The sequence below is a fragment of the Protopterus annectens genome, chromosome 3.part1, assembly GCF_019279795.1.
Source record: "Protopterus annectens isolate FY-2018-M chromosome 3.part1, PAN1.0, whole genome shotgun sequence".
Lineage (NCBI taxonomy): Eukaryota > Metazoa > Chordata > Ceratodontiformes > Protopteridae > Protopterus > Protopterus annectens.
The window spans coordinates 1678109554-1678134370 of record NC_056732.1 but is presented as its reverse complement, the minus strand read 5'-3'; positions in this window follow the sequence as shown (position 1 = coordinate 1678134370).

Below are 24817 nucleotides of genomic sequence, written 5' to 3'. Positions count from 1 at the left end.
GATGCCCAAACTTCAACGAAGGCACGCCCATTCAATGCATGTCTTTCAAACGCCCACTCGACCACGGGGAGGACATGCAGATTCCACACAAATTCCACACAAAAGGCACTCCCAACCCAAGCCGAGAATCGAACGGGAGAACCTCTTGCTGTGAGGCAACAATGCTACCGCTGTATCCCTGCTAAAACCAAACATATAGTACAATGATACTGCCTGCATATCAGAGCGGTACAGTAGACAGTTCCTGTTGGTACAAGACGTAGAGAAGGATAAACTAGTCATGCAGTTCTGGTGGAGGGATGTTTTTCTCTGCATGTTATGCTCTTCCTTGCAATGTATAGCAGCTTGTACATTGAGGATTCTGGGAAATATTAAAAAACTACCTACCTTGGAAGGATAATGACGGTTTTTGAACAACTCCATGCTTGTTCTACCTGGTAGCAAGTGTTGTAAGAGTGGACAGTTATGAAATTATGTGCCCATGGGACTCTAAGGGGACTGTCCACCTCTAACCTGTGTTGGAATAAAATTGGTTTTGAATGGCAGATAATGGTGGACTTGCATACTGGTAAGCTGATTAATAAGTGGGAAGCCGAACTTAACTGTAATTTACCATTGCAAATAGGAGAAGTAGGTTACGCTATAACTATTATGGGTGGCAGAGTGGTTAATGCTGTTGCCTCACAGTAAGAAGTTTTCTGGTTTGATTCTTGGCTGGGGTGTCTTCTGTGGGGAGTCTGCATGTCCTCCCTGTATTCATGTGGGGTTCTTCTAGGTGTTGTGATTTACTCACACATCCCAAAAACACGTCTGGAGCATTTCTCCCCAGGACTCCACTAAAAACTGGTATTGACAGTTGAAGAGTGACTCGTGGCAAAATAATTTGTTAAAAAGTAGGTACAGCAATAAAAACATAGTTTTTAGTTGTGATATTAGTGAGACATTTAAAATTTATTAGAGTAAGTAGTGAGTATTTTTTTTTAACAGACTGATTTGATTTAATGGGCTGCAGATGATCTGTTTTGGTAGATGCTTAGGATACTGGTATTGTCTGACATTGAATAAGGTTCACTCTCCACTGGATTCACGGATAGTTTCTAGGATTTTGTACAGTCTGGATTTCTCCATTGTAATATAGCATAATAACTGAAAGCTGAAACTAGGACTTTAAGTCCAAAAAAGCTTCTCCCCCTGAGAATGGACCTTGTAATAATATGTAAGTCTGAACCTTGATTTAAGTAGATGCCAGAAAAAAAGTCAAACATAAGATCATATATATATATATATATATTTGAATATACCTCAAGCTACCTGCATCCAATATGCAGATGACTCGACATTGATCTGCTCTGCCACAAATACTCCCTCTCTCCAGTCCATCACCCAGACAACCTTTCATAATGTTGAAAAGTGGTTTATGCAGCATTGCCTCCTCCTTAATCCCAAAAAAACAAAGCTCCTTCTCTTTACTCCTACTAATAAATATCCTACACCTCTCTTTACTATCACCTCAAATAATTCAACCTGCATTAACCCTGATAATACCACTCGACTATTAGGGGTAACCATTGATAACCATCTCAACTTTGATGAACAAATAAATAGTACTATTAAAGCTGTGAATAAAAAATTGGGACACTCTATAGAATTAAACCTTTCCTTACCCCAGCAGCCAGAAAACCATTGCACAGACCCACCTGCTCTCCACTCTTTTTATGCTTCACCATTTATACCACACTCTCTAAAAATAACATCAATAAACTCTCCACATGTTATAACAGTATAGCTAGATTCATTAATGCAACTCCTTAGAACCCACCACTGTTATAACCTGAAACAACTAAATTGGCTAGAACTAAATAACCAATTACTTTACCAACAACTACTTATAATTCATAAAACCCTTCACTTCCCTGAAAATACTCCAAGTCTGGCTAAACTTATCTCTCCATATAAGAACCTAAACACACTTCGTTCTGCCAACAAGTTTCTAGTATCTATTACTAAATCACATAACAAAGCTGGTGATGCACTATTTTCTAATTCCATAGGTAAACACTGGAATCTAATCCCTCAAGAAATAGCGACTCTTCAGTCCACCTCTCTTCAAAAGACAAATCAAAGGACACCTTACTTCTCAATGGCTATGTCCCTGTACCAATCCCGATTAAAAGTATGGCTCAACACACCTTATTATTCTTTTATTCCTGTCCCCTTACTGGCCCTACCTGAAGCTTTCTGGAATTGAGAGGTGAATACTAAAGTACTCCTAGATCTCTGAATAACTTTACTAGGTAGATTTTGCTTTTTGTTTTTAACTTGTACTTATTTTTTAAAATGTGATAGTTATCCTTTCTTGTACCTTGTATAAATCTACTAAGAAAAATGTTATTAATCTCTGTTATTTTGTCCATACTGGAGCTTTTCTCCTCGGGCCTCTACTGTAAACGGATATATATCCAGCTGGACTAGCCCGGTCAACAAATGTAAAATAAAATAAAATAAATCATTAGAGTGTGTGTAACTGAAGGAGCATCCAAAGAGATGGCCTGAAATAAATGTAGTATATTTGGGTCTTGGGGCTCATTATAGAAAGGTCACACTGAGTCCTGGGGTTTGTTATAGAAAGGTCACACTGAAAGTGCATGCAAAATACTATCATGGCTGTAAAGTTGCTTTAATGTCATGTGCAATGCAGTCGACATTGCCATGCATGAGTTGTGACTACCAGTGTTGCAGCATATTAAACTGCAGTGTCTTACAATGTCTCTCCTTCCCCAGTGTCAATCAAGTGCATGTTACAGCATTTATCAAGGGTAATGGGGAGTGGATGTCTGTTAATACTGGGAAGTAAAAGAAAAAGTACTGGGAAATGTAAGAAAAAGAAAAGAAAAAAGGAACTAAAACTTAGCCCTTGCAACCTGAAAATTCTACGGACTGTGTGCCCATGACTGCTAGTTACTCCAACCAAACATTGCTCTATGGTGGCCTCAAGACAACGACAACTAGCAGAATCTGCACAACTCTTGTGAAAAGTATTTCATGAGATCTAGATGGAATTCTGAAAGTCAATGGGAAAACTTATAGGTAAGTGTCTATCTCAGCAGGCAGAAGTGAATGCAACTCTCTCAAATCATTCTGATGCAATAGGGTTGATGGTCAGGTCTAAACAGCTCATTCCACATGCCTGTGACAAGCATGATGTGACCACAGTGTGGCCATCTGTGACTGTAGCAGTGGTATACTTCTGCTTTTGCATGTATTTGCCACCTTTGAAATAAACTCCACTCTCTCACTGTTGTGGGAGGACATAATGAATGGCTACATCTGGGAGGGGATTGCCAGCCTCCTCAGACAGGGAACCCTAACTATGGGAAGTGAGGTGTAGAACTAGAGAGCCAGTATCAGGACATAATGAATGGCTACATCTGGGAGTGGGATTGCCAGCCTCCTCCAACAGGGAACTCTAACTATGGGAAGTGAGGTGTAGAACTAGAGAGACAAATAGTATCAAGTTGCCTCAGGACAAGATGTTCATAATGTGTATGGCATGTGTGAAGGGCCTTCACACTTCTGGATTAAGGGATAGATATCATATGAGTGCAGAGTGAATAATGTTGCCAAGGGCTTGGGGAAAATGTAGCCACAAAACAATATTCTCAGATGCCCTAGGTAGGTAAACCAGCCTGCTGGCATTGATAAATAGAGCCCTGACCATGATCTAGGTGACCCAAGTTCAATAAACAGCTTGGACATCTGATTGTACTAGCAGAGAGTATGGATGTGTCTATCTTAGGGAAGGGAAATCTGCCAGAACTCATAGAGATGCCACCAGGTTGACTGGGTTTGAGGACAGAGCCCAGGGGTGGACCATGAGCTCTAGCTACTCCTCATTGCCCAGAAAGCCTGAGAGAGCTGTTGCCAGTACATAAAGGAAGGATATTAGTGCTGGAAAAAAGCTTAGTCCACTTCAGCATGAAGGTGCTACACCTGGCAGCTTGACGCTCACCACCACGGTGAGGGATGTAATAACCATGACACTGATACCTCATCCTGGAAGAATGAATGGACCAATCACACATGTTTAGAAAGAGGCTTAATGGTCAGAAGGAGTACGAGACCAAGAAACAAAAAGATATCCTGGAAGTTATATAATAGCAAAACCTTCAAAGAATTACGGACACGTAGAGCGTTAAAAGATTCATTAACTGACAGAGCTTTCAGGTAACAAACCCTTCTTCAGTATGTATCCCTGTTCAAAACTATTACATTTTTACATACTTAATAGCCACATCCTCCAGGGTGAGGTATCAGTGTCAATAAAACAATAAAACAATCAAACAGATAACAATTTGTATAATACCTTTTAACAACGCAATGTTCATGAATCTACCCTTTTCATCATTCAAATACACAAAAATACGAAAATAGCATATTCATAGAACATGTATACATTAAAATGTCATAAAACATTAATTTAATACATCACACTTATATGCTCTTTAGCATCATTTGTTTCTTTCTAAGGACTGGTTTTATACTAACAGATGTATTCAATCCTGGCCAACATTCAGCATTCAACCTTAAGATCCATTCCAATTCATATAATTCCAAGATGTCATTCAGGTCACCACCCCTCCTACTTTTAATTTTAATGTCTATCATGTGAATTTTAAATCCACGTTCAGTGGCATTATCTATAATATGTTTAGCTAGAGCATTGCTAATTATCTCTCTCTTAATTTCTGATTTATGCTTGGTAGTTCTCTTTTACTTTCCTTGTACTTTTACCTATATAAAATGCACTGTATTGTACACAGTTAGCCATATATATTATATTTGTGATATCACAAGTGGCAAAACATTTAGAACTATACTTCCTATTCTTTACTGGATGTATAAAAATATCATCTTTCAAGATATCAGTGCATCATTTACATTTATAACAAGGGACAGTACCAGTTTTCTTTGACATCTGTTTTTTCACTTCAGTTTTACCTATCATATCCTTATAACATAACCTCTGTTTCAAATTTCTACTTTTTTATAACCAAAATTTGGTATAGCACCTATCACATTTATTGTTTCTGGTGCTGATTTCAAGATGTCCCAATTTTTTCTGATAATATCTTTAATACCTCCAGTCCTCCTGATAAATGTAGTAATATACCACAAATATTGTTTCTCCTGATTTCTACTAGCAGTATTAGTCAGTTGTTGATGTTCAGAATAATATGGCTTAGAGCATTTCTTCCTACTAAGTAACAAGTCAGTTTTAATTTTTTCTAACAGGGTGTCTTCATAGCCTCGCTCTTTAAATTCTAATAACATCTTGTTCATATTATTATTGCATAATTCATCTTCAGTATTAAGTCTACTCACTCTCATAAGTCAGCTCTTTACTATACTCTTAAAGGTATGGGGTGCAACCATACTGGTCCTGTGGACATATCTATTAGCATGGACTGGTTTCTTATAGCTTGAGGTTTTAATCATGCCATCTTCTTTCATTAATTTAATATCCAAATAATTAATATTACTATTTGAGTATTCTGGCGTAAAATGTAGAAAATTTGTGGTGTTATTCAAACATCCAACAAACATGTTCAACTCAATAGCATCACCTGTCCATAACAAAAATATATCATCCACAAAACATTTAAAGAAAACTATTTTACTATTCAAGTCACATATATTATGAAAAATATTTTCTTTCTCCTATTCACCTATCACAATATTAACATACATATTGGCAAATGCTGTACCCATTGCAATTCCAGTTTTCTTTTTTTTAACACAAATGATTTTTATTTTGATGAAATAACACAATAATTTAATACATTCATAACATTCAATAACTATCTGCAGTATTTACATTCAGCCTGACAAAAAGGATTCAGATAAAAACATTTATAGTTAAATAATAAGTTAATATATAAACTATGATAGTTAGAAGAGTTTGTTCCATCTGTAGGGTATCAATCAAATTCAAAACTTTCCTCCGTGGACTATTAACCAATGGCTTAGGAAAAGTTCTTAACTCTTTAGTTCTTTTCTCCATTAGTATGCATTTCTTCAGTGATGATAGGAATTCCTCCATTGTGGGTGCTACATTAGAGTTTCACCTTCTAGTTATACATTTTCTGGCTATTGCTAACATTGTCCACAACAAATACAGGCCGTCTTTCTTCATATTACTTCAATTAACAACATTCAATAAAATTAAGGACTTTGTCAAAACAAATATATCAGTATAGATAGCTTGAAGAAATTTGTTAATCTCATTCCAATATGGTTTAATATTAGTACAGTCATAAAAAATATGAGCCCAGTCAGCATTAATGGACAGATGACATCTCCAACATAACTTGCTGTTTGAAGGGTTTATTTTTGAGAGTTTCTCAGGTGTCAAAAAGGATCTGTGTAGAAACTTCCAATGAAATATCCTCTAGAATTATGAGTAAGAAGTTAGTTTAACTGAAAATAAAATGTTTGTTTTATCTTCCATTGATAATGATACATGAAACCCTTTAGATAGGTATGGCCAGTAAGAATCTTTAGGAGCTGTTTTATAGACAATTAAAGTGTTATATAGATATGATAATTCATTCTTAACATTCATATTATTATATAGAATTCCAAAATTCCAGTTTATAATTTTTGGTAGGGTATTGAAGAATGAGTTATGTATTATTCTACACAAATCCTTATTGTACGCTGTGACACTGAAGAACCAACCAGTCATTAGGAGATAGGCCATACGTTGACAGTATACTTTGTGTGTTCAAAGCTTGTTGGTTTTCAATACATTGCAACCAAACAAAATAGGTTATTATTTTCCCATAAACCAAAAATCTCTCTTTGTGTTTTATCAGGGAAATCCCTTGTAATAGTAAATGGTATTAAAAATCTATGCCACAGTTTTATATCTAAATTTGTGTTAATGAATTTTCTAAACACATCAAACATATTGTTTATTAGTGTTAGTTTAGTTAATTATTTTGTACTTTACTGTAAACATAAACTTAAATAGTGCCATATCTTGTTATCTTTGTCAGTTACCAAAGCATTCTTTGATAAACAATTTTTATTCATTAGTATAATGGAGTATAACTGTTTCCAATTGGAAGAGTATCTAGGATTTATCCAATTCATCACTATTTTAATTATAGATGCCTTTATATAAGTTTCAATCTCTGGGAATTTTAACCCCCCCCCTTCTTCCCATTTTCTGATATGATGAGAATATGCCGCTCTACTTCTTGTAGGGTACCATAGGAATTTCATCAGAGTTTAAGTGATTTCTTTAAGGATTTTCTTTCCTGGTGGAAGTATAAGGGCTTTTGCTATATATAATATTTTAGGTAACAAAACCATTTTTATCAGTTGTAACCTCTCATCAAATGTTATAAACAAATTATTCCATTTGCTTATTAATGTCTTGATTAGGTCTATGGCTTTAGCATAGTTAAGCTGTAAGGTTTCTTCTTTTTTTTTTTCCATAATAAATTTTTATTGAAATATCTTTTCCAAAAACATTACAAAAATACAATAAACATCACACACATAATACACTATAACTACTACAAACCATTTATACAATATCTACATGAAATGCTTCCTATATTTAATATATTCCTAAAATCAGTATCATGCTAATATAATATTGAAGACCTTTTCCCATATTTTCGGGTTATTAATATTTTTGTTAGTTTGTTTCAGAAGTAATTTATGTGCTAGTATATGTTTTATATCCACAAGCTTAAAATTATTCCATGATGTCTTATGTGGTTCTAGCCAATTTGTGGCTATATAGAGTTTCATCAGCAAAAAAATATTCATACAAATAATAGTTTGCGATCTGGAAAGCTCTCTTGGAGGAATGTGTAGAATCATAAATTCCCATGACAGTGTAGAACTTTGATAACCCATCTTTTGCAGTTGTACTTTAAGAGAGTTCCAAAGTTTATATACGCATTTACAACTCCAGAACATATGAAGAAGATCCGCTGTTTGATCTGCACAGTATGGACAAATTGGAGAATTCCTAGGGTTAAATTTATGTAATCTAAGATGTGTGTAATATGCATTGTTCCAAATCATCAATTGCGTGTACATCAGTTTTTGAAAAGAAACTGATTTCCTAGTTATATCAATTGCTTTTAATATCTGATTGTCTGTTACTGTTACTTTGTTTACCCAATACTCTGAAAGCAAAATTTTGTCCTGAAATTTCAAATCCTTAATTAATTTGTATGCAGTTGCTATAAATTTAGTGTCTTGTTGGATAGCTTGCCACAATTCAGAGCACTTATCCACAAATCCGGCTGCAGGTTTAAAGTTCCTAAAATAGCTCAAGGCAAGTACTTTAACTTGTCTCATTATAACAATGTAACTTCTAGGTAGATTAATTTCCTGTCTAATTTGTAAAGTCAATAAGTCAAGTTTATTAAAAACATCAAATAGAGTCAGATTAACTATTAATGGAAATTTGCTGAGATCGATCAGCTGATTATTTAGTTTAAAATTAGGATTCCTGTGGAAAGGTTGAAGAACCATCATATATTGCACTAAATCTATGGACTGAAATAAAGTTTGCAAAGATGAGACACAGGTTATTATGTGGTCCATGACCCCATATTTTATCAGACTAATTTTGTCCATAAAGGGTAATGCTTTAGGATTTATTTTCCTATCCAAAATATGCTTATGATTCAAGACCACCCAAGTTGGTATCCATTTTGTATTCGTTACATCATAATTAGCAATTCTTAAAATTTGATTAGCGTTTACAATCAAATAATATGCATCAAAGTTTGGTAGCTCAAGTCCCCCTCTTGTTTTAGGGGTCATTAATTTCTCATAAGATATTCTAGTTCTTTTTGGGTTCCAGATAAATTTAGCTAGATCTTTATGCATTTGTTTAAAAACTGTTTTTCAAATTGATAATTGGGCAGACCTAAATATGTATAACATTCGTGGTAGTATATTCATTTTCACTATTGATACTTTTGCTAATACCAGTAGTTTTAAATTCTTCCATCTGTCACAATCAGCTATTATGTGTTCCCATACTCATTTAACATTATTGTTATAAAAGTCCTTATTATCCGTAGAGAAGTTGATACCCAAATATTTAATATTTTCTTTACATGTTAACTTCCCCATCAGGGCCATGAATGAAAAAGGTTTTGGGGTTCTTAATGGGAAGATATTCATTTTCTGTAAGTTAATTTTATAATTAGAAACTACCAAAAATTCGTTTATGAGCTTTAATATCTTTTCACTGTCCGAAATTGGGGTTGCACAATAAATAATAAGATCATCGGCGAATGCTGACATTAATATTTTATTCCTATAAATTATTGGTGCATTATGATACAAATTTTACTTGATATATAAAAATAGGGGTTCTAGATATAGGTTAAACAATAAGGGGGACATGGGACAACCCTGACGAGTACCATTTTTAATCTGTATTCTGTTAGAATAAGTCCTATTGATGTATAGCGTAGTGTATGGATTACTATATAATATTTGTAGTATCTGAATGAATTCTTGGGGCAAGTTAAAATAGGGTAACACATCAAACAAAAACTTTATGTCTACTCTATCAAATGCTTTCTGAGCATCTATTATAAGAGCATAGATATTAAAGTTGTTTTGTTTAGCATACGTCATCATATTATGCAGTGTAAGTGTGTTATCGCTAGTTTGTCTAGTTGCCATAAATCCAGCTTGTTCCTTAGAAATTAGATATATCAAAACCTTCTTTAGTCTCTATGCTATAATTGATGTTAAAATTTTCATATCGACATTCATTAGTGCTATTGGTCTGTAATTATCTGGGTTAAGGGATCTGAATTGGTTTTATGTATGAAAATTGTTTTTGACGCATTGAGGTGGGGGTCACTAATTTTATTTTTAGTTATATAATTAAATACATGAGACAATTCTTTTCCCAAACTATCAGCAAACTCTTTGTAAAATTCAGCTGTAATACCATCAGGCCCTGGCGACTTATGTGCTTTCATATGTTGAATTGTATATACTATTTCTTCTTTAGAAATAGGTTTAATCAGGTCACTTTGCAGGCTCTCTTCTAATTCTGGAAAGTTAATTTTTTGCAGAAAACTTTTATTCTGGTTATGTAGAGACCTATCAGTTTGCCCCTCATATACCTTAGTACAGATTTTCCCAAAAACATCAACAATATCCTCAGTTTTAGAATATATTGTGTCGTTATACTGTATTTCTGAAATATATCCAGTTGTTTTTGATTGATTTATAATCCTTGCCAGTGCTTTTGATGGTATTTGAACATTATTAGCATATTTCACTAAACACCTATGTTCTTGAAGTGTTAATTTATTATTATGAAGCAAAAAGAGATCCCTTTGAAGCTTCAACATTTCCTCCTCAGTTTGAGCGTTAAAATTCTGAATCAGCTCATTATCAAGTTGTTTTATTCTTATTTCTAGTTTTTGAATATCACTATTATGAATTTTTTTATAATATGAGGCTTTTTGTATAAGAAATCCTCTAATTTGAGCTTTAGCTGTCGCCCATTCAATGTCAGGAGCTTCAAGCTATCTGTAAATTCTTTCAAATATTTTATAATTCCATCTGCTATCTCTTTTTACTTAAAAGATTTGGGTTGAGTGACCAATTATAACCCCTATGCCTTCTTGTGTCTTTTAAATCTTTAGAAAATTTTAATGAAATGTTTGAGTGATCTGATAGATGACGAGTATGTATAACCACCACTGGTTCTAAATTCGTTAGTGCTTTAGATATCAAAAAGTAATCTATTCTAGCCCACATTTTGTGGCATGGTGAATAGAAGGTGTATTTATTTTCATTATTAATATCTTGTGAATAAGAAAAGGGGTCAAAGGTTTCTTCTATATTTTTGCCAAGGACTATTCCTAAATAGTCTAGAGTTAAAACTTGGTTTCCAGTAATATGATTAACTGGAACCTGTGTGTTCTTTTTTTATTTAATAATAAATATTTTGATTTAGATTTGTTGAAGGAGTGTCTTGAGATTTTTTTGGAAATTTTATTTTATTTATTTATTTATTTATTTATTTATCATTTGTTGACAGGGAAAGTCCGACTAGGTTCCACAGAGCCTGTTTTCAGCGGAGGCCCGGGGAGAAATGCTCCAGATGCATGTCTTTGGAATGTGGGAGGAAACCGGAGTACCCGGAGGAAACCCACGCGAACACAGGGAGAACATGCAAACTCCACACAGAAGGCACCCCAGCCGAGAATCGAACCGGAGAACCTCTTGCTGTGAGGTGACAATGTTAACCACTGCACCACTGTGCCGCCCCATGTTTTGTTACTATATCCACTTCACCTAACACTTCCTTAGAGTTGGGTAAGGTAAGTAAGACATCATCAGCAAACATCATTATTTTTGAAATATATTGGTCATATATATTTATACTTCTTATCTTTGGGTTATTACGTATTAAAATGGCAAGCATTTCTATGGCCAGAGCAAATAGGATAGGGGACATGGGACATCTAGTACCTCTAGTGATTTGGATTGCTTTGGAAGTAAAGGGACCTAATTTGACATATGACAGATTATTTTCATAGATTTTATTTATCATTGTTATAAAAAATGGGGGGAAATCAAATAACTGTAAGACTTTAAATTAAAAAAAAAAACAGTTTAAGAAGTCAAAGGCCTTTTGAATATCTAGACCTATTATCAATGCTTCATTGTTTCCTATATTGAGGTAATCTATCAGAGTTAATACTCTTTTAATATTATCCTGTGTATGCCTGTTATGTATGAAACCAATTTGGTCTTCGTTAACTATTTTAGATATGGGTATTTTAAATCTATTGACCATAATTGACATAAATAGTTTATAATCATTATTCAATAAAAAATTGGTCTATATGAGTTACAATGATTAGGGTCCTTATTCTCTTTTAATATAGAGGAAGTTAAAGAATATCTCCAAGAAGGAGGAATATTTGCTAATGTTTGAACTTCAAGAAAGGTTTTATGTAGGAGAGAGATTATAGAAGAAGGGAACAATCTATACATTTTGGTAATTAAGCCATCTATTCCAGGTACGTTATTAGACTTACTTCCTTTAATCCCATCTATAATTTCCTTTTGAGAAATAGTTTTTTTTAGATCTAAATTAAGTTCCTCAGGAATTCTTGTTATGTAGGGAACTATATTCTCTAACTTCTCACATTCATCTGTACTTATTTTATCTTTATGATGCTCTGCATAATGATAATTAAAAGCCTCCAGAATGTCCTCTATGTCCCAGACTTTTTTCCTTTTCCCTTCATGAAAGATACTATCAGTGTTATTAAGTTTTGATTGTATCTTAACTTTCATAGATAGCTTATGAAGATGCTTAGCAGAGGTAGCATAAGAATTTCATTTCAGTTTTTCCATAGCTAAATTAGTTTTATGGGATAATATTTCATTGTATTTCTTATTTGCTTCTTCTATTTCCTCTTATTATCTGTAGCAATTAAGTTTTTATTAGATTTAAGAGATAATATTTGATTTTGGAGTTGCTGTAACTCTTAGTCCCATTCTTTAATTTTATTTTTGTACCAGCTAATGGTTTTTACCATATATATAGGTCTTAAGAAAATCCCAAACTATAACTGTGTTTGCTTCAAGTTTATAATTAATCTCTAAGAAAAGCTGAAGTTCAGAAGTTATCCAAGATTTAAAGTCTTTATTTTTTGTGATATATGAAGGAATCCTTGAAGTAATAGCTAATTGATTGAATTCCAGGTGTATTGTTAACAACAGGGAATTATGATCTGAAAAGGGACAAGGTTGTATTGAAAATTCAAGATTTTAGAATAAAGATCTTGTGAGATATAAATTTTATCTATTCTTGTTTGGGTACCATGTCTATAGTCCTGGTGTGAGAATAGTAAGGAATTTGGTCCCAAAGCATTAAAGGTATCTTTTAATTTAAACATTTCTGTCCATTTTTTAACTGTTTGGCTGAGGACAATAGTCTAGGAGATTTCCTATTGGTAGTTTCTATAATATATGTGATACAATTGAAATCACCTCCTAGTATAATATTACCTTTAGAAGTAGTTGTAATAAAATCTAAGTGTTTCTTAGCTAGTCCAACCCCCATACCCAGGAACCAGTATAAATTAACCAGGGTCCAAATTCTATTACTAAACTTAAGTATAACTTAGGTCATGAGTCCATCATTATCTACATGTTTGTAAATAATTTGGGGATTTAAGAAAGTCTTTTTCCATAGAATTGTTACTCTTCTATTCTTATTTTTATAAGAAGATTGAGCAAGTATTGTGTATTCCTTAGGGTCCCACATAAATGTGTCATTTATTTTAAAGTGTGTCTCTTGGAGAAAAACTACTTGAGCCTTGTTAAGATACATTAGTAGGTTGGCTCTCTTATGTGGGTTGTTTAAGCCATTAGTATTTAAGGATATCAAAGTTAAATCCATATCAGAATTCTTTAAAGATAAATAATAAAAGAACTTGTATTAATAGAATCCTGTATACATAATACTCTTCCTGAATAGACAATAGAATATCAATTATTGTATTTCTATTTATCTCAAGCCAAATAACTTTCCCCATGAAAGATAAAAGTAAAACAATTGTGTCAGGCATTTCAAAACTAGAAAAACAGTTAAATAACAAAATATTTTCATATTTCATTCTGATATAAACTTTAATGCACCCTATACATGGAATGAGATACATTCCTAGTCTAGCAAACAAAACTAAATCTGCTAAACTACCTATCCTAACCATCAACCTTTGTTGGTTCGAGCCCATGAAAACAAAGTAAAAAATGGAAAATATATTATAAATTAAGAGAAAAATAGTAGTGATAAACAATTAGTTATTAATTCCAGTTAGCTTTTAGAGATGGTTTACATGCACTATTATTAAAAACATTAAACATTTATACAGTAATCATTCACTAAGGAAGCAAGAGACATATTAGGATATATATAATCTGAATTTAGTGTTTAATAGACTAAGGAAACATTAGCTTTATTAATAATCTAAATGATTACCCAAAATACCTAAGCATGTCATCTGTATTAGTTCTAATAAAAACTTCAAAATGGCAGAACAAATCAAAGAATCTTTTAGGATTTGTATTTATTTGCCCTCTGAATAAATCTCATCATGACAAACTCCCACTAAATAAAAACTTCATGAGAATTGAGTGTTAGCACATAGTGAGTGTGTGTCATTCCCAAAAGATGTTAACATAGATTTTTAGAAATATTCCATAAGACATATTTGTCCTTAGCTCCTAAACTTTTGGAATAGCAGATGTTTAAATATCAGACTAAAATCAATAATAATTAACTGGCATCAGTTCAAATGACAAAAATTAGTAAAAAAAACATTATTTATATAAACCTTACTATGGATAACAGGTCTTAAATGTGAATGACTCAAAGACAAAATTAAGATAGAGATAGCTGTAAATGTCTACCATAGTAATAGGGTAATACTGAAACTCATAACTTGTTTGTTGTGTTGTCACAAATCATAGATATTACTGAGCTCTTTCCCTGTCATAATGTTCTAATATATACTAAAACGGTTCCCTATCAGAAGCCTGAAACACTATAAGCCTGAAAATCAAAATCCTGAAACCAAAAGCCCGAAAATTCAAAATCCCGAAAACCCAAAATCCTGAAACTCAAAATCCTGAAAACACAAATAATGCTAATATGTCACTATAAAGACACTAATATCTACCAACTGACCCTGACCCTAACCCTAACCCTAACCCTAAGGTCCGTCACTATCGCACACTCACCTGACCCGCGCCCTAACCCTAACTCACTTAAACCGCCCCTAACCCCAATATTTGTCACTATTGCATACATGCCTAACCTGCGTCCTAACCCTAACTCACTTAAACCGCCCCTAACCCTAACATAAAACCAACCGCACACTTACCTGAACCCAACGCATGACCTAACACCACAGGGCTAACAATAGCAAAGCCACAATGACGTCAGTATGTCCATTTTGTGTTTTCAGGATTTTGAGTTTCAGGATTTTGGGTTTTCGGGATTTTGAATTTTCAGGCTTTTGGTTTCAGGATTTTGATTTTCAGGCTTATAGTGTTTCAGGCTTCTGATAGGGAACCACTAAAACACATGACTTTATAATAACTGAAAACATGACATCTGAAATATAAATAATATCTAGGATACAATAAGGAAATCAACATATTAAATGCAAAGTAATTATAGTTCAATCAAATTATTCATACATATATTTGCTAGGACTTAGTATGGTGTTTGAGTATCCTTACAGTTATTACCATTAGCAATAAGCATTTCCTGTAAATGTATAAGCGTATACTAAACACTTGCAAACTGCATAGGAAAGTTATTTATAAAGCTCTATTTATAAAAACTTCCAGTATATTCACTAGACATAGTGGCTATAATTAACTGTTTACAAGAAAAAATAGCATCTTAAGTAGTTAACTTCATTTAATCAGCAACCTGTGGGTTATGGATCCGACACGGATCCAAGCCGGCAGCATACCAAGCAAAAAGATCCAAGCTCCAAGCTCCTACCCCTTACCCATACTACACTGCAACCTTCTTCCAATCCTCAGATCTCATTTGCCGCGGCTTTGCCAAGCACGGGATTCTTAGAGCTCCAGGTAAGTTTAGCAATTTTTTTCTTCGAACTTTGCTTTTGGTCTTCTTTTCTTGGTGTGTGAGTGTATTTTAATACCTTTCTACGGGTTTTCATTCTACCTAGCCTTCATATCCCCCTTTACTCTTGGTAGTTTCTCATCCCTTTGTAGGCCCCTATTTTTCTCTCTTTCAGGTGCACGTGTGTGGCTGTGTGTGTGCTTTTGAGTATGGCTGAAAGCCACAAAGTGACCTTTACTAAATGCTCTGAATGTGGCCATAAGCTGTCGCCAGCAGATGGTCACACTCAGTGTGTGATTTGCTTGGGGGTTATGCACCTTTCCTCTGGCTTCCAGATTTGTGTGGCCTTTAATCCTCGAGCCTTAAGGGATAGGAAGAACAAGCTGATTCTGGCGGGTCTTCTACCTGCAGAATCAGCTTCTTCTCCTTCCCTCTCAGTAGCGACAGCCGCGGCTGCGGCTGCAGCTACCCAGCCGACTGGCCCTCTTCCCCTATCTGGGACTCACCCTCCCACCTTGTCTCAGGGAGAATGAGAGACCAAGAAAGATAAAAAAGAGAGAAGAGAGAGAGAGAGAAAAAGAGAGACAGAGAGAAAGAAGCCACAAGCGGCAGGCCGAATTGGACCCCTCGGCCCCTCCCGTTAAGGTGGTCGCTTCTCCCCTAAGAGTGTCCAAGCCTTCTTCCCCACAACTCCATTCTCCATGTTTCTCTGCAGAGCCAGAGGAGGATACCCGACTAGCCTTGAGGTCATCGTCATGTCGGCCCTCCTGGCTGGCATCAGTGGCTTCCTCCAGGTCTACTCAAAGTATTTCGGAGGCAGATATGGACCGGATGATGCGTCGATTTTTGCAAACTCAGCTGCAGATGGGAGTGCTGCTGCCCCCCCCCCTCTGGGGGGGGGAGTTCAGCTCCACTGTTCAACCTGATAGCTCCTTCTCTGATCCACCACCGGATTTCAGAGTCTTCAGATCCGAAGAGCCCCGGAGCCAGGGAGTCGGCGCCGATGGTTATTGCTTCCTCGACGCCGGTCATGCCCTCAAGCTTATCGGATCTGGTTTCGGATCTGAGCTCTCGAAGCCGAGAGCTGGGAGTCGGATCTGAGGGGGTGAGTGTGTCTTCGGCTCCTTTGTGGTCGGAGCACATCATCCTCTCAGGTCCGATCGCTTCGGCTCCAGCTCCGATCCCCTCATCGGTTCCAAGGGCCCTCGCCACCTGTCTTAGAGTGGCCAGTTCTCCTTCGGCGTTTGACGTGGTGGAGGGGGTTCTCTCTGGATGATCGAGATCCCCCACTCTTTCCTCAGGGTCTGCCCTCGCTCCCTCGCAGCTCAGTTTGTCCTCCATCATCCAGTCCCCCCAGGGACAGCCTGTGTCGTTGATGCCCCAGCCAGTTCCTCTGGAGGAACATGAAGCCGTGGGTGAGCCCCCCTCGGACAGTCCCCCCGAGGAGGTCCCTCACAAATGCCTGTACAAAAGGAGGCATTTAGACTCCCCCTGAGTCCCTCACCGAGGACACCGAATTGGAGGAAGGGGAGGTTTCCCCAAATCACCCCCCCGGCGATGTCTCTTTTGGAGATATTATGGAAATACTCTGCCAAAGGGGGGTGGTCTGCCCAAAACCCCTCCTCGGACGAGTCAGTACTCCTGGAGGCATTCGACACAGGCCCATCTGCCTCTTGGGTGTCCCCCGGCCGACCCCCTGGTCAACCTGATTACCACTAGGGCGTAGAAGGAGCTGGTCACTGTAGAGCCGATACCTAGAAGGCCCGATAAGGTTTTCAGTCCCCCTGCAGACAGAGCTTCGTGGAGCAAGGGTTCCCTGGTTGATGCCATGGTGGTGGTGGCGGCCACCAAAAAGGAACTATCCCAGGAAAGTTCTTCGGTCCATCCCCCTGACAAGGACTCTCTGGCAATGGACCATATTGGAAAGCAGACTTTTGCTTCAGCTACCTTTTCTATGAGGGTGCTGAATTATTTGGCCCATGTAATCAGACTGCAGTGGGACCTGGTCAAGGAATACGCTGAGTCTCCCCCAGAGTCCATGTCAGCCAAGGATAAATGGACTTTCTCGGCTCATATGGCCACTCTTAAGTCAGTGTCCAATACTTCTATGCGGCTATCCATGCCACGGAAGGAGCCGGTAGAGCTAGCGGGTCCAGCATTGCCTTAAGGCGTCATGCCTGGCTTCGACTTTGCGATTTCTCAGAACCTTTCAAGGCATCCTTCGCAAATGCACCCTTTGATGAGTCTACACTCTTTGGGAAGACTGCCCACGAGACGCTTGTCCAGAGCGAGAAAGACGGGAAAATGCTGTCAGCTGTTGGAATACGCTTCTCTACCCCTCAAAGGTCCTTTTCTAGGAACCACCGAGGGCAGAAGAAGATGTGGTTCCGGAAATCTCAGCAGGCCCGGAATGCTCAGAACTCCTTCTCTCCCAGAGGCAGAGGGGGACAAGGTGGACATCGGCCCAGAGGCAGAGGGGGACCAAAGAACTTTGGGTCACGGAAACCTTTTTCCGACTGACCCGTGCAACAGTCCTGAGGGGTTGCCCGACTGCTCCTCTCTGGAGGCAGTCGGGGGGCATTTTTTGATCACCTGGCTCAATGGGCGTTCATCGCAACAGATTGTTGGGTGCTTCAGATAATATCCAGAGGCTATTCAATCCCCTTCATCAACAAGCCCTCTTACTTAAGACACCTCCCAGATGTCCCACCCACTCAAAGGGAGGCCGCAGCTTTGGAAATAAAAAAGCTGTTAGAAAAAAGAGCCATCCAGCATGTGCCCCCAGATCAGTCCAGATCCGGCATCTACTCCAGGTTCTTTCTGGTGCCAAAAAAGATGGGGGACTTAAGGCCGATTCTCGACCTGTCAGCAATTAACGTTTTCATTTCCAAAGAGAAATTCTGGATGGTCATTATTCAATCCATCCTGCCCCTCTTGCAGGAGGACGACTGGATGTGCTCCATAGACCTCAAGGATGCGTACTACCATATTCTCATGGAAAGATGGTCCAGGAGGTTTCCCCACTTTCGGCTAGGAGCCAGTCATTACCAGTTCAGGGTCCTACCCTTCAGTCTCACCACAGCCCCCAGGGTGTTCACCAAGGTCATGGCAGTGTTAGTGGTCCGCCTGAGGCTCCAGAGCATACAGGTCTTCCCGTACCTAGATGACTGGCTCCTCACTGCCCCCACCAGGCATCTACTTTCTCTAGCCAGGGATTTCTTCCTCCTGATGTCACCCCAGTTGGGGATAACCATAAATGTCAAGAAGTCTTTCCTCCAGCCTGTCCAAGTTTTAGACTTCATAGGGGCCAGGATAGATACCCTCCAGGCCAGGGCCTTCCTAATGTCAGACAGACTTCACAGCATGACTCTGCATGTGCTAGCCCTCTTTCAATCCTCTGCTCCCCAAGCAGAATTAGTCCTGAGAGCTTTGGGGTCCATGGCGGCAGCGATTAATCTGATTCCTTACGCTCGTCTGCACATGAGGGTTCTACAGTGGACGTTGCAGGTCCAGTGGTCTATTCTACACCACCCCCTATACTTCCCCATTCCCCTCAGCAGGGTTTGCAGGAACTCCCTCATGTGGTAACTTCAATCCCAAGCCCTTTGGGAAGGACGACCTTTTGTTATGTCACCACCCCAGGCCACAGTGACCACTGACGCCTCCCGCCTAGGGTGGGGGGGCATTTTGCGGGCAGAATGGTCCAAGGCATGTGGACTCAGACCAAGACAGTACTGTATATAAATGTCCTGGAGATGAGGGTGGTCCTCTTGGCGTTGTAGGCCCTCCATGCCTTTCTTCCTTTGGGGACTACTGCAATCCACTCAGACAATATGTCAGTTGTCTGGTATATCAACAAACAGGGGGGAACCAGGTCTTACCCCCTTTGCCGAGAAGCCATGACAGTTTGGGAATGGATGATCTCCACCAACCTCTTCCTGTTATCAATGCGCATTCTGGGCCAGTCCAACATACTGGCAGACAAATTGAGCAGAACTATCCTCTCTCCTTACGAGTGGTCTCTGAATCCTTGTGTAGCGGAACAGATCTTCCTCAAGTGGGGTCAGCCTTGCTGAGATCTCTTTGCATTGCCTTCCAATGCGAAGTTCAGTGAGTTTTTCGCTCTAATTCCTCCTTTGGGAGAAGCCCCCAGAGATGCTCTAGTCCATGCTTGGCCACCTGGTCTTCTTTATGAGTATCCTCCACTTCCGCTTATGACATCATTTCTGCAGAAAGCTCGCCAGTTGGGGAGCAATATTATCCTCATAGCCCCATTCTGGCCTCGTCAAGTCTGGTTCCCCTGCCTGCAGTCTCATCTCATAGCTCCACTCTGGATCTTGGATCCCATTCTGGATCTGATTTCTCATCCCTTGGGAATGGCTCCTCCGAACCTGGATGATCTCAAGCTCTCAGCTTGGCTGATCCAGTTCCCCTAGTTGCCAGGACTCCCGGTATCTCTTCTCGAGTCAAGTCTATCCTGGTAGCGGCACATAAATCCTCTACCAGGAAGATTTACAGTAGCAAATGAAAAAAGTTTTTCAATTTGGGCTTCACAAAAGAACTTGGATCCTTTTACTGCTAAACCAAAGATAGAAATCGGAAGCAGATTCTAAAGTGTAGTATTTCAGAAATCGATCAGCTCACAATAAGACACCAAGCTCAATAAAACAATAAAGTTTATTCCAACGCAAACGCCAACAATGTAGTGCACACGTTTTCATCAAAGGTATGACTTCATCAGACAAAATAAAATTGAATCACACAGGTATAAATACTCAAGGACATCACACATAACGCGATGAATTAATTGATGAATCAAGTTTAAAGACACAGACTTCCAATCTAAAAATTCAATGTAACATTATAAATAATACTTCAACTCTCTATGTTAAAAACAACTGTTAAGAACATTTTTCAATCATAAAAATTTGTCATAATAATATAACCATAATGATTTAAATAATTTTTTTGTGTGTGTGTTGTAACATACCTAATAAATGATGAAAAAAACTGATAATTATATCCTGTCAGATTTTAATTTTAAATATGGAACAATAGATATTGCTTCGTTCAGCCCAGGAAATCTATTAGATTCCAAAAGAATTTGCCAGGCTTCACAAAAGAACTTGGATCCTTTTACTGCTCCTGTTTCAGTGGTACTGGAATTCTTGTCTCATATTTTTCAGCAAGGGGCCCAGCTCATCTACTGTGAAGGTTCAGCTGGCTGCCATTTCCCATTTTCATATTGGGGACAGCTTTGGTTCCCTCACTGCTGCCAGAGTTTGTAAGACCTTTCTAAAAGGCACTTTTCTTTTGAGACCCCCTTTTAGAAATTCATCTCCTCCGTGGGATCTGACCTTAGTTCTTCAGACATTAGTTGCGCCTCCATTTGAACCTGCAGCTTCTGTTGATCTGAAGTTCTTGTCATGGAAGATGGCTTTTTTTGGTAGCAATTACTTCAGCCAGGAGAGTGTCGGAGCTTCAGGCTCTCTGTATCAAACCTCCATACTTTGTGTTTCATAAGGATAGGGTATCTCTCAGGACTAATCTCTCCTTTCTCCCAAAAGTTGCTTCAGAGGCAAACATTAATCATAAACATTAATTTGCCTGCCTTTTTCCCTAATTTCCAGAATAAAGGAGAATATAAACTTCATTTGCTGGATGTTCACAGACAGTTACATTTTTATTTGCACAGAACGTCTGTCTTTCGTAAATCTGATCAGCTTTTTGTCTCCTTTGCTAAGCCTTTTCTAGGGAAACCAGTTTCAAAGGTGACTCTCGCCAGGTGGATTTTGAGTTGTATCTTACAAGCATACAGAGTATCTGGCTTACCAGAACTAGTGGGAGTTAATGCTCATTCTACGTGTTCTATGGCAACATCTGCTGCATTCTGGTCTAGAGTTTCCCTGGATGACATTTGTTCGGCGGCTACCTGGGCATCCTCTCACACCTTTATCTCTCATTATAAACTGGATTTGGTGTCTAGGGGAAGGGCTGCCTTTGGCTCTGCAGTGCTCCGGAATATCCTTCCTTAAGGGCCTCCCAAGATTCAGGTAGCTGGGGACTCTGTCCTACAGGTTGCTGATCAAATGAAGTTAACTACTTCAGATAAAGAAGTTATGTACTCACCATAAAGTTCCATCTGAGTAGGTAAACTTCATTTGTCAGCAACAGTCCCTCCCTCCTTCCCCCTGACCTTCATGGTTATTTAGCTGAGCTTGAGGTTTGGACTTATGAGCTTTACTTTGTCCTTGAGTTAGGTGTCTCAGGTTATTAGTTGTTTTGTTATTATGTGCAGGTGGCAAACACGATCTGAGGATTGGAAGGAGGTTGCAGTGTAGTATGGGTAAGGGGGAGGAGCTTGGAGCTCTGATCTTTTTGCTTGGTATGCTGCCGGCTCAGATCCGTGTCGGATCCGTAACCTACAGGTTGCTGACAAATGAAGTTTACCTACTCAGATGGAATGTTATGGTGAGTACATAACTTCTTTATTTATAATGTAGATGAGAGTGGTCTGGGAGCAGTTGCTTATTTTGTGGAGATTTTGCTTTAAGTGCAAGACTGTTTAAGTGGAGAAGGGGTGGTACAGCTAAGGAATGGGGGTGAGTAAAAGGAGTCAGACACACCTCCTTGCTTAACGGGAGACAGTCTTCACATCTGCAGCTGGCTAGCCTTATCTAGATGGTTTCTGAGATGAGTAGGTAACAATCAAAAAATGTTAATTTTATTAATTAAGTCAAGAGAAGGATGCTTGTGGAGCATTTATGCCAGCTAATGGGACCACAGCTAGCAGTAATGTTTTGTAGGTATGACAATGAATGCTTTTCTGGCCACTTTTAATTAAAGTCACAACTATGACCATAATAACAAAGAGTGGACAGTTAAAGGTGTTTCAGCCTTGAGCACTATGGGAGTGAAAAAAGCTTACATGGCCTAACACGGCTGAATAGTAAAAGTCAGGTATGCAAACATATATTGTCATTAATACAGAATCACCTATCTCATTGATAAAGTAGTCATGGCCATTAAGCACATACTTATTGACTGTATTAATCACAAAATGGAGGCAACTTTAAGAGATACTCTGTTGACAGTATGCAAGCGTGTCGCACAACATCTGTATGCTCTTACAGGCTTTTGCACTACTACATATTAAACAAGTTCACTAGGGACACAGAAACAACCACTTGCAATTGCCTTCTGCACTGCTTATTCATTCATTCATTTTCCATTTGTTAATCAGAAATGTCTGTGGAACCCTGGGGAGAATGGCTCCATGGTTCATCAAGTGACATGTAAAACAGTTGTGCAGATAAGAGTAGTTTTTACACATTGCCTGGGCATATTAAAATGTATAAAGGGTGCGTAACTGAGTGTAGCATATTTGTGACATGCAGCTACAGATGAAAATGTTCACTTTCTACACAGCATGGTACTACGGTAATGCAGTTATATTTCTAATGGTAGAGTAAAAATCTGTACTCGGCTGTATAAATTGTAATACAGAGGCTCATCTCAGCTGCGATGAATACTCCAGCCAATACACAGGCACACACATGCACATGCACATACACACACACACACACATGCACACACACAGACACACACACACACACACACACACACACACACACACACACACACACACACACACACACACACACACACACACACACACGTGCGCACACAGTTCCAATGTAATTGTACAGAACTGCTAATAGGCAATGGCATATCTACAGATTTTGATGCAGTGTATACACATGTACTTCTAGGTTACACAGGTGTAGGCTTAGTGCCATACAAAAGGAGAGATGAAAAAATCAGTAAGCAAAGGATAGTAGTATTTCTGGAAATTAATTCATCATGAAGTCTTGATGAGTACCTTCATGAGGTGGACTCTGTTTTTACAAAATCTCACGAAGACGATACTGATATATAGACTGTATTTTTATATAACATATATCATGGACAGAAGTAGGTTAAAAAAATAAAATAGACAGCTGGCTGCACAAGTCCCAGGATAAAAAAAGGGCCCAGTCCTGGTAGGTGCACCGTGCACTGGTGCCAGGACTGGAAAAAATGACAGTGTAAAATCCTCAAGACACAGAAACATTCCTACAATGGGGCCAGGCCAGGCCCGGGGGAGGATGGCCCCCTTGTTGCAAAAGGAAGTAGTTCTCCACCAAAACTTAGAGGCCAAAAAAGAGCCATAAAAATGATAAAGTAAACTATTGAGGATAATAAAGAAATAATGTATTGTTACTATTATGCAAGAAGCCCAGAATTTCCAGACTGACGATATACAAAATGATTAAAAGAGGTATTAGAGGAAAGAAAAATACTTGCACAAGAAATACTAGCAAAAACTTCAAATTGAAATTTGTGTTTATTAATACAACATATTCATGAAAAACATTATATAGACCAAGAAACCTTGGGCTGTTTAGAAAAAGAAGCAACTAAGGAAGGGCGAAAAATATAAAGAACAATATCTAGAGATATTTGAAACATATAAAAAAGAAACATGGACATGGGAAAGAAAGATAGCATGGAGCAATATTTATACAAAGGAGAAAGCCAAACTAATCAAAACAAAAAAGCAGCTCCAAAGATATTTGAAGAGAAATACAGGCACAGGAACCTAGATATGGAAAATTTCAGAATACAAAAAATAAGATCACAAAGGGGAATGTAGAACAGAAGATTAGTAAAGTAGAAATTAAAAAAAAAAAAAGCCGAAGTTAAGGAACACCTGCGAATTGAAGGATTTAGTGTAGGAAGTTTAACACAGGTTATGCCACAGCATGATGGAACAATGAGTACCCAAAGTATTTTTATTTTATTTTATTTAACATTTGTTGACCGGGAATGTCCGACTAGGTTCCACAGAGCCTGTTTTCAGCGGAGGCCCGGGGATAAATGCTCCAGATGCATGTCTTTGGAATGTGGGAGGAAACCGGAGTACCCGGAGGAAACCCACGCGAACACAGGGAGAACATGCAAACTCCACACAGAAGGCACCCCAGCTGATAAGGAGGAAAAAGGTGGAGCGGGAGACATCCGAAGAAGACATATGGAAATGGGAAAGAAAAAGAGATTTAATATGAAACAATAGTTATGCAAATGAAA